At 44.1% G+C, this 11,160-nt stretch overlaps 1 pseudogene; it reads left to right on the forward strand.

Annotated features, from left to right (window-relative positions):
• The first annotated feature begins 4,082 nt into the window (after positions 1 to 4,082).
• On the forward strand, positions 4,083 to 5,927 carry LOC128591461 (E3 ubiquitin-protein ligase SIAH1-like; annotated as a pseudogene).
• Positions 5,928 to 11,160: the final 5,233 nt, after the last annotated feature.

An 11,160-nucleotide genomic window follows, 5' to 3' on the forward strand; every position in this document is an offset into this window, starting at 1 on the left:
CTGTGCTTTAAAGTTTTCAGAGTTGCTCTGTAAGCCTAGTATCAGATGCTCTGAATCTTTGAACTGTTAATTGTAAGAAGATGCCTTATATAAGAAATTAAGAATTCATATATATTTTAAATGAAACAAAGAAAAAACAGAGTGCAGGACAATTCAAATGATATGGTAACTTTGGCGTAATAAAAATATATGTTGTGTGCAGGCGGCACGTGGCTCAGGAGTAGGGCGCCGGCCCAGTGTGCTGGAGGTGATGGGTTCAAACCCAGCCGCGGCCAAAAACCACACACACACAAAAAAGCAGGGTCTTTATAGGGCGGCCCTGTGGCTCAAAGGAGTAAGGTTCCGGCCCCATATGCCGGAGGTGGTGGTTTCAAACTCAGCCCCGGCCAAAACTGCAAAATAAATAATTAATTAAATTAAATATATATATACACATACATACATACATACATATATATATATACATACACATACATATATATGTATTATGTTGTGTGGATTCGTGAGCCGCCGCGAAAGACTAGCGGCCAACCTGTAACAGTGACCCCTGGGGGAGAGGGATTGCGGAGAGGAAGGAGCGGGCCTGCTCGTCTGTTGCAGTGGTGGAAATGTTCTGTAGCTGCACTGGCCAATTCAGCAGCCAATAGACGCCTGTGGCTGTTGCATGCTTGAAATGTGCCTAGTTAGTGCGACCTAGGAGCTGAATTTTTAACTTCTATTGAACAGTGCAGGTATACTACTGATTTTTTTTTTTTTTTTGCATTACACAAGTATTAATACCTTTAAAAGTCAAACCAGAATATGTTGTATTCCACACAACACATGAGTGGTGCTTTCAAGGAATGTATTGTCTCAGCAGCGTAGCCAACAGAAAATAAATATTATACCAATAGCTGACACTATGTGCTGGAAATTGTTCTAAGTGCTTTTTATGTATTAACTCCCTTGATTCTTACAACAACCTTAAAAGGTATTGTTAATCACTGTTTTACAGAGGAAGTTGACACAGTGTGATTAAGCCAGTAGACAAGATCACCCAGCCAAAAAATGATAAACTGAATGTTGACTGAACTCAGCCACTTGGCTCAAACTGTGCACTTAAACTCAACACTGTATCTTACACCAGCAGTCAACCAAATCACAAAAATCCCTGCATCTCCAGTGAAAATAGAACATGAATGATACTGGGGAAAATCACTATAAGGATACACTAACATACAAAGCTACCCTATAACCAAAATCCTTAATCACGACTTCAAATAAAAACAAAAGATCTGTGTATTAATAGATTTTAAATACATTTAGTTAATACATGAAAAAAGTATGCATTTCTTGATGGGCAGTCATTCGCCTAACGCTGTTCCTTTTGCTTTTCCAATGTCCTAGATTTCTTACCTCCTTTCTGCTACCTAGTTGAAGACAGATTAGTTCATTCTCCCTCCCTTTTATCCCAAAGTCTGTGGGTGTGTGTGTGTGTGTGTGTGTGTGTGTGTGCACTGTGATTGTGGATGTGGTGATTTCTGGTGAAGGCAAGTTCCAGGGTGTGACCATGGGAATGGATGGTTGAAGTGGGGTCAAAAAAAAAGGTCACAGGGCATGAGACAGTTGAGCAACTGAGACATCAGAATAATGAGAAGAATTAAGATGAAGACAGTCTTTTTTTTTTCCTCGAGACAGACTCTCACTATGTTGCCCTCAGTAGAGTGCCATGGCATCACAGCTCACAGCAACCTCCAGCTCTTGGGCTTAAGCAATTCTCTTGCTTCAGCCTCCCAAGTAGCTGGGACCACAGGTGCCCACCACAACGCCTGGCTACTTTTGTGATTGTTTGGTAGGCCCAGGCTGGATTCGAACCTGCCTGCTCTGGTGTATGTGGTTGGCGCCCTAGCCGCTGAGCTACAAACGCTGAACCGAAGAGAAAGTCTTTAAGTGGGATGTAAAATCTTCAACGAATAAGAGGGAGGGACCAGGAGATCACAAGATCACAGCCCTTTTCAGAGGTTACCAGCAGCCAAAGGAACAGGTTTCCTTGGTGGCACTAACTCAGAGGGATGCAGAAATCCCGGTACAGGCACTCTACTTTTCACATTATGGTTAGTAGGGTGATGCTAAAATATTACTGAAGGACACTTACATCCATAAAGTTCGTGTGCCATTTGAAATAGTTGACTTTTAAAAATTGTACATGAGCTTTATGGATACCGTGTGTGTGTGTGTGTGTGTGTGTGTAATTCCACATATCAGCCATGTGAGCACCTCTACATCTCTAGATCTAGTGTCCTTCATTAATATTTTAGCATCATCACAATAACCACTAATGTGAAAATAGAGTGCCTGTACCAGGATTTCTGCAGATTAACCAGGATTTGTCCTTCTGAGTTAGTTCCATCAAGAAACTCTGTTCCTTTTGCTGCTGGTAACCTCTGAGAATTCACTGGATATGTAAGTTACATGACATCAGCAGAGCTTTACTGTCTATCCCTGAAGTTCTCATAATACCAGGAACACAAAGGCTGACTTTTATTGAAGGTTTGAAATTAACTAGATGGAAGATGGCGGCTGGCCTGGCGAGGCTGTGGTGCGGCTGCTGCTGCCACGGGGCTGCAGAGGCGGCTCTGTCTTATGATGAAGAATCCATACACTATTAAGAAACATCCTCCTCTCCGCAGCACCTGTAGCTCAAGCAGCTAAGGCGCCAGCCACAGGTTCAAATCCAGCCTGGGCCTGCCAAACAACGACAACCACAACCAAAAAATAGACGAGTATTGTGGCGGGCGCCTGTAGTCCCAGCTATTTGGGGAGCTGAGGCAAGAGAACCACTTAAGCCCAGGAGTTGGAGGTTGCTGTGAGCTGTGATGCTACAGCACTCTACCCAGGGTGACAGCTTGAGGCTCTGTGTCAAAAAACAAAAGAAAGAAAGAAAAGAAAGAAACATCCTCTATATCCATTTGTGCAGAGACCGCTTTTCCCACTACCTGCAGCCTTATGTAACAAAGGCAGTTATTTAGGATTGAAGGAGTAAAAAGTGTCTTTTTTGAACCAGATTTTATCACTATCTCAAAGGATCTGAATAAGATGATGAAGTTGTGGCTATGATTAAGGAATTGTCAGATACTAGAATACGATTTTTTCAATGTGAAGAATTGGTCTGAAATGTAGGTACTTTTTATAATTACTGAAACATTTTACAGTTAATCAAGACATGGTGGCCCAAAGGTAGGAACTCAAAGAGCTGCCATGGAAGGAAAAGGTTGATCTACATTTTCTGGAAAGCAGCAGCCAGAGAAAGATGGTGGAACATTCTGGTATTAGCAAGACCACGGTTAGCAGCAACATCCAAAAATGTAAACATGAGTACTTGGAGAGATATGGTAAGAAGCAGAGACCTATGGGGAAGAAGCAGGAAAACTTCCCTCAGTGAAGTCAAGGAAGCCATGTTGAGCTCACAAACAAATGAGGTCAGTCAGTGCTCGACTCTTTCAATGTTGCTAAAACACGTGCGCAGGAATTCAGAGTAGTAGATTTCCAAGTATCCAGTGGTTGGTTTGAGAAATTTAAACTGTGACACAGATCTCCCAGAAATTTTTGTTGTTGTTGAGATAGAGTCTCAAGCTGTTACCCTGGGTAGAGTGCCGTGGCGTCATAGCTCACAGCAACCTCCAACTTGGACTCAAGCAATCCTCTTGCCTTGGTTTTTCTATTTTTCATAGAGACAGGGTCTTGCTTTTGCTCAGGCTGGTTTTGAACACAAAAGCTCAAGCAATCCGCTGCCTCGGCCTCCCACAGTGCTAGGATTATAGGCATGAGTCACCATACCTTGGCCTCCCAGAATATCTTGTGTGGAGAATGTAATGAAAGTTCCAGTAGAAGTTGTGGAAGAGTTCATTAAAAAGTTCCTGGATATCATAAGGAGCTTCAAAGACGATGACATCTTTAATGCTGTAGAGTGCAGACTTTGTCAAGGTGTGGCCTTATCATGGAGGGTGACAAATATAAGAGCGGAAAACTTTTCAAAGAATGTTTCACAGTTTTGCTTTGCTTTAGCTCATTGGAAGAGATACTAAAGCCCTTGGTGATTAGCAAAGCCATACACATTTAAGAACCTGAAGCCCAAAGACCTCCCCATCACTTGGAGATCAAACAAAAGTGTGTGGATAACTGGTGCCTTTTTTCAGGAGTGGGTAAAGGGAATCCACCAAGAAATGAAGAAGAAGAAATGGTTTATTCTGCTGATAGTAAACAATTATGCTGGCCACCCGCAGGTGAATCATCTCACAAACATGGCAGCAAAGTTTCTGCTTCCCAACACCTCCAAAATCCAACATCTTGACCAAGACATCACCAAAACACTTAAAATATATTACTGAGCCCAAATAGGTCATTACCAAAACACAAAGCTGTGGTCCTCCTATGGAAGCAACTTCATCCACTGCATCACTTAATCTGGATGCTGTCTTCTGGATCAGTTCTGCTTGGGATAAAGTTCAGCCGGAAACAATACAGAAGTGTTCCAAGAAAGTTTGATTTGTTACAACCCAAGAAGACTATGTTTTGGGCCCATCCAACAGTCCATCTCCCATGGCAGAATTTGAAGGATTGGATTTTCAAGGTTTTGTTGCAATGGATGATGACGTGGCAACCTGTAATGAACTTGACCCAGAAGCAATTTTCCAAGCAATAGTGACTGAAGTGCAGACCAACATCAGAGTGCTTGAAGCAGCTGATGAAATGGAGGAACCAAGTTACGATGACACAGAAATTGCAGAGACTACAAAAACAGAGGAGGTCAGTTAATTTCAACTCTTCTAGAGGACAGCAGGCACAAAGCATGGCAGAGGCTGCTTCTGGGCAGCTGCCGACGAGGCTCCAGCACTCAGAGACCAAGACCAGCAGGCATCTTCTGGGAATGCTCTGCTCTAGGCACCCCTGCGGTTTGAAAGAATCTACTAGTTTATAAGAAATGAGCTGTCAGACTGCCACAGCATTACCTGCTGGTCACTCACAGTGTCCGCCACCCCAGGGTGCCTGCCCTGCTTGGCACAACTGCATCCCACAGTGACTTGGCAAGTCTTTTTGAGTGTCCAGTCTGCTCTAACAATGTGTTACCCATCCTTCAAGGTCAGAGTGGCCGTATTGTTTGGACCAACTGTTGCCCAAAGCTCATGTGTTGTCCAACTTGCTGAGTCCCATTGGGGTCCATTTGCAACTTAGCTATGGAGAAAGTGGCCAATTCCGTACTTTTCCCCTGTAAATATCCCTCTTCTGGATGTGAAATAACTCTACCGCCCACGGAAAAAGCAGACCACGAAGAGCTCTGTGAGTCTGGGCCTTACTCCTGTCCATGCCCGGGTGCTTCCTGCAGTGCCCGGGTGCTTCTTATAAATGGCAAGGCTCTCTGGATGCTATCATGACCCATCTGATGCATCAGCATAAGTCCATTACAACCCTGCAGGGGGAAGATACAGTTTTCCTTGCTACAGACATTAGTCTTCCTGGTGTTGTTGACTGGGTGATGATGCTGTCCTGTTTTGGCTTTCACTTCATGTTAGTCTTGGAGAAACAGGAAAAATACGATGGTCACCAGCAGTTCTTCGCAGTTGTACAGCAATAGGAACGTGCAAGCAAGCTGAAAATTTTGCTTACCATCTTGAGCTAAATGGTCATAGACAGCAATTGATTTGGGAAGCAACTGCTTGGCCTATTCAGGAGGGAATTGCCACAGCCATTATGAATAGCAACTGCCTAGTCTTTGACACCAGCATTGCACAGCTTTTTGCAGAAAATGGCAATGTAGGCATCAATGTTACTGTTTCCATGTGTTGAAATGGCAATCAGGGCGACGCCTGTGGCTCAGCTGGTAAGGCGCCAGCCCCGTATACCGTGGGTGGCGGGTTCAAACTCAGCCCCTGCCGAACTGCAACAAAAAAATAGTTTGGCGTTGTGGCGGGCGCCTGTAGTTCCAGGTACTCAAGAGGCTGAGGCTAGAGAATCACTTAAGCCCAGGAGTTGGAGGTCGCTGTGAGCTGTGTGAGGCCACGGCACTCTACCGAGGACCATAAAGTGAGACTCTGTCTCTAAAGAAAAAAAAAAAAAAGAAAGAAATGGCAATCAGACATTTTCTGGCCAGTGTTTAGAACTATCGCATTCTATTTCACAGAAAATTAAGGCACCCATTTGCCTGCCAGCCTGAAACTCTTTTGGTGAGTGGAAGGTAGATACATGAAGGTAAATTAAAAAAGGCTGTTAAAGACAGAAAGCAGTTGCATGTAGTAATGGTAATACATTTAAAAATAAGTCAACAGTAAACCACTGAGAAATATATTTATATATATTATTATATAATATAATTTGGGGTGTATATATAATATATATACCAAAAAAAGAAATTAGATGGAATTAATATTTTTTCAATTGACTGGATATTAACATAAATGTTCCCAGAGTCCAAAGAAAAAAATTAAATATATATTTTTAAATATTTAAAAACATATTTAATAGGGATCTCACACAAACACACCTCAGTTTCTAGTCTTGATTCCCACTTTGAAAGTCAACTATATCTTTTGTGTCCACCTACCTCAGAATCAGGAGATGAGTTAGTAACTTCCTTGCTCCCCAAATTACTATCTCTCTTTCACTTTCTTTGGGACTTTCAGGAGTGATCAGGACTGTGATCTTGTGATCTCCTTGGGTCACTCCCTCTTATCTGTTAAAGATTTTACACCCCACTTAAAGACTTTTTCTTTTTTTTTTTTAAGAGACAGAGTCTCATTTTGTCACCCTCAGTAGAGTGCTGTGGCATCACAGCTCACAGCAACCTCCAGCTGTTGGGCTTAGGCGATTCTCTTGCCTCAGCCTCCCAAGTAGCTGGGACTACAGGTGCCTACCACAACACCTGGCTATTTTTTGTTGCAATTTGGCCAGGGCCACAACGCCCAGCTATTTTTTTGTTGCAATTTGGCCGGGGCCGGATTTGAACCCGCCACCCTGGGTTTATGGGGCCGGCACCCTACTCACTGAGCCACAGGCACTGCCCTCTTTTTCTTCATCTTAATTCCTTTCATTATTCTGATGTCTCAGTTGCTCAGCTGTCTCATGCCCAGTGACCTTTTCTTCTATCCCCCTTCAAGTATTCATTCTCCTGGTCACATCCTAGAACGTACCTTCACTAGAAATTACCACGTCCACCATCATGGCCCCAACACCTCACTCTCCCATCACAGCCTCCAGTTCTGGCTCAGTGCAGAAATACCTCTTATAACAACAACTCTCTGAGCTCATTAAAATGCTAGTGCATTGAATCACCATTATCTATTCAACAGCTCCCTCCAGACCAGTTCCCATATTATCCAGCTTAGCCTTCATAGTTTATCATTATAAACTCCCCTTGAAAATATTCTCAACTTTCATCCCCCTCTCCCTCCTTTGCACTTGCCTGGAAAAGCCCCAACAGGGTATTATACCCAACTTCCACCGAACAGTTGGAATATGATGTGATAAGATCTTTAGCTTTTTCAAAAAGCAGGAAATAGATTTTTATATGAAATTTCCCCCTTTTGAAGTTAAAATTGAGTGTTGGTAACAGTGTGCTGGGTATAGACTATATCTTGAGGCAGAAATTACATACTTTGCTTATTGCCTCTGCTTTAATAGTTTTCTTTTCTTTTTGCAGTTTTTGGCCGGGGCTAGGCTTGAACCCGCCACCTCTGGCATATGGGGCCAGCGCCCTACTCCTTTGAGCCACAGGCACCTCCTGCTTTAATAGTTTTCCATTGTTCTTTGTGGGATGTCAAAACCCCTTAGGCTCATTCAAGGCCATGCATGATCTAGGCCCTGTCTGTTTCCTATTCCCTACTTCATTCCTTATGTCTGAAATACACTCACCTTCTCCCTGATCTTCACAGTGCTCAGCTCATCCTTGCTTTAGAGCCTTTGAACTTGTTGCTCCCCTCCCTAGAATACCCTGATCCCTCTTGTCCTTTGCCCCCGCCCCCAACCTCCCTTCCACCACCACCAAACTGGCTCGTTACCTTTCAGGTCTCATTTTATTTATTTATTTATTTTTCGAGACAGCCTCAAACTATTACCCTGGTTAGAGCTGGCATCACAGCTCACAGCAACCTCCAACTCCTGGGCTTAAGCGATTCTCTTGCCTCAGCCTCCCAAGTAGCTGGGACTACAGGCTATTTTTTTTTTGGTTGCAGCCATCATTGTTGTTTGGCGGGCCTGGGCTGGATTCGAACCTGCCAGCTCAGGTGTATGTGGCTGGCGCCTTAGTTGCTTGAGCCACAGGCACAGGCGCCGAGCCTTCTTCTTTTTTTTTTTTTTTAGACACAGAGTCTCACTTTGTCACCCTCGGTAGAGTGCTGTGACGTCACAGCTCACAGCAATCTCAAACTCCTGGGCTTAGGCAATTCTCTTGCCTCAGCCTCCTGAGTAGTTGGGACTAAAGGCGCCCGCCACAATGCCCGGCTATTTTTTGTTGCAGTTTGGCCGGGGCTGGGTTTGAACCCACTACCCTCGGTATATGGGGCCGGCGCCCTACTCACTAAGCCACAGGTGCCACCCCTGCCTAAGTATTTCTTAATTTCATTCTACAACTAACACATACTTGGTTAGCATGTGGCCCAGGCTCTCCCACTCAGTCTTCTAAAAAATTACTGTGAAAATTGATTATATGAATTGGAGTTACTCTTGTCATAACCCAACTATATTGAAATTGAGGGACAGGGAAGAAGCACTCAGTTACATGAACGGCTTTGCAGGCCCAGCTGCCCAAATGGCCTGCTATAACCTTAACATTTCACTTAGCCACTTTAATCACACCAGACCAATCTGGTTCAGCTTTTATATAACATACCTGTGAGTTGTTTTTCAGTTCCCAGGAACTCCCAGGTTGAAGGTCACAAAACCTTAGATGAACCACAAATGCGACCACAGTTGGAACCTAAATGTTCAGATGGAGGGGTGGAGATTGAATTGCAAAGCAGACAACTCTCAGCAGGATCAAGATCCAATCAGGTCAAGTCTTGGTGTCACCTCGTGGCTGAATCCAATCAGAATACATGTCCTGGCATTACCCCAGTGGAGCACATCTTATTACCCTCTGATTATAAAACTTGCTCCATCCCTTGAAGGGGCTCAAGTGATCCTTCTCCCTTATCCTCCCAAGTACCAGCTGGGACTATAGGAAGTAAGTATGTGTGTGTGTGTGTGTGTGTGTGTGTGTGTGTGTGTGTGTGTGTGTGTGTGTGTGTGTGTGTAGAGAGAGAGAGAGAGAGTCTTGCTTTGTGGCCCAGGCTGGTCTAAAACTTCTGGCCTCAAGTGTTCCTCCCACCTCTGCATCCACAAAGTGCTGGACTTACAAGTGTGTGCCACTGGACCTGGCCAAGTTTCTAAATATTTTTAATGCAAACAAATAATATGAGAAAGAAAGGTCATTGAAGATGTTCTTATTTTTAAAGCTGAGTGATGAGTTGGAGAATAAAGAATTTAACCCATGGGTGGCACCTGTGGCTCAAAGGAGTAAGGCGCTGGCCCCATATGCCGGAGGTAGTGAGTTCAAACCCAGCCCTGCCAAAAACTGCAAAAAAAAAAAAAAAAGCATTTAACCCAAAGATGGGTCTGGCTATTGCCCTTTCTTTGCCCCTGGCAGTCTCTAAATCCTTGATGTGTTGCATGATAAGTATGTCTTTTACCTAAGGGCTTTAGATCAGCAAACTCATTTACAGTATGGGATTTGAGCATTATAGTATCAATTTGACCTGCAGGAGCAGAGACTGAGGTCAGCTGTATGAACAGTCAACTATGATGTCCCAGCAAAAACTCTAGACACCAAAACTTGGGTGCAGTTCCTGCTGGGCACGACTCCATGTGTCTGTCTTGTCCCACATCACTGCTGGGAGAGGTCAATGTCCAGAACTCCATAGGGAGAGGACAGCTGGAATCTCTACTTTGGGAATCATCCCGGACTCTGTTCAGGTGTGACACTTGTTACAGATTTAATTTGTACCCTTTCCCTGTAACCCAGCATAACAACTTTAAGAGAGTTCTATAAATCTTTGTAAAAGCAAATCCCCTAAATTCTGTATTTGATATCAGAAATACCAGCAGTCTTCTGAACTGTTCCATTAAACTCTGCATGGGTTCATTATATTCTATTACCCTGTCTACTTGTATATGTTTAATTTTTTTTTTCTTTTTTTTTTTTTTTTTTTTAGAGACAGAGTCTCACTTTATGGCCCTCGGTAGAGTGCCATGGCATCACACAGCTCACAGCAACCTCCAACTCCTGGGCTTAAGCGATTCTCTTGCCTCAGCCTCCCGAGTAGCTGGGACCACAGGCGCCTGCCACAACGCCCAGCTATTTTTTGGTTGCAGTTCGGCCGGGGCCGGGTTTGAACCCACCACCCTCGGTATATGGGGCCGGCGCCCTACGGACTGAGCCACAGGCGCCGCCCTTTTTTTTTTCTTTTTGAAACAGAGTTTCGGGTGGCGCCTGTGGCTCAGTCGGTAGGGCGCCGGCCCCATATACCGAGGGTGGTGGGTTCAAACCCGGCCCTGGCCAAACTGCAACCAAAAAAAAAATAGCAGGGCGTTGTGGCGGGCGCCTGTAGTCCCAGCTACTCGGGAGGCTGAGGCAAGAGAATCGCTTGGGCCCAGGAGTTGGAGGTTGCTGTGAGCTTTGTGAGGCCATGGCATTCTACCGAGGGCCACAAAGTGAGACTCTGTCTCTACAAAAAAAAAAAAAAAAAAAGAAACAGAGTTTTACTCTGTCACCCTGGGTAGAGTGCTATGGAATCATAGCTCACAGCAACCTCAAACTCTTGGGTTCAAATGATCCTTTTGCCTCAGTCTCCTGAGTAGCTGGGACTACAGCTGCCTAACCACAACACCCGTCTAGTTTTTCTATTTTTAGTAAAGATGGAGTCTTGCTCTTGCTCAGGGTGGTCTCAAATTTCTGAGCTCAAGCAATCCATCAACCTTGGCCTCCCAGAGTGCCCGGATTATAGGCATAAGCCACCATGCCTGGCCCTCTATATTTAAATTTTCCATAATAAAATTAACAATTAAAAAAAATCCCTTATCTTACAGGGGTTAATTCAAATATACCATAATATTGTAGATCGGTGGTTTTCTTACTGATAGGAATGAGATTGG

This window comes from Nycticebus coucang, chromosome 8 (assembly GCF_027406575.1).
Source record: "Nycticebus coucang isolate mNycCou1 chromosome 8, mNycCou1.pri, whole genome shotgun sequence".
NCBI lineage: Eukaryota > Metazoa > Chordata > Mammalia > Primates > Lorisidae > Nycticebus > Nycticebus coucang.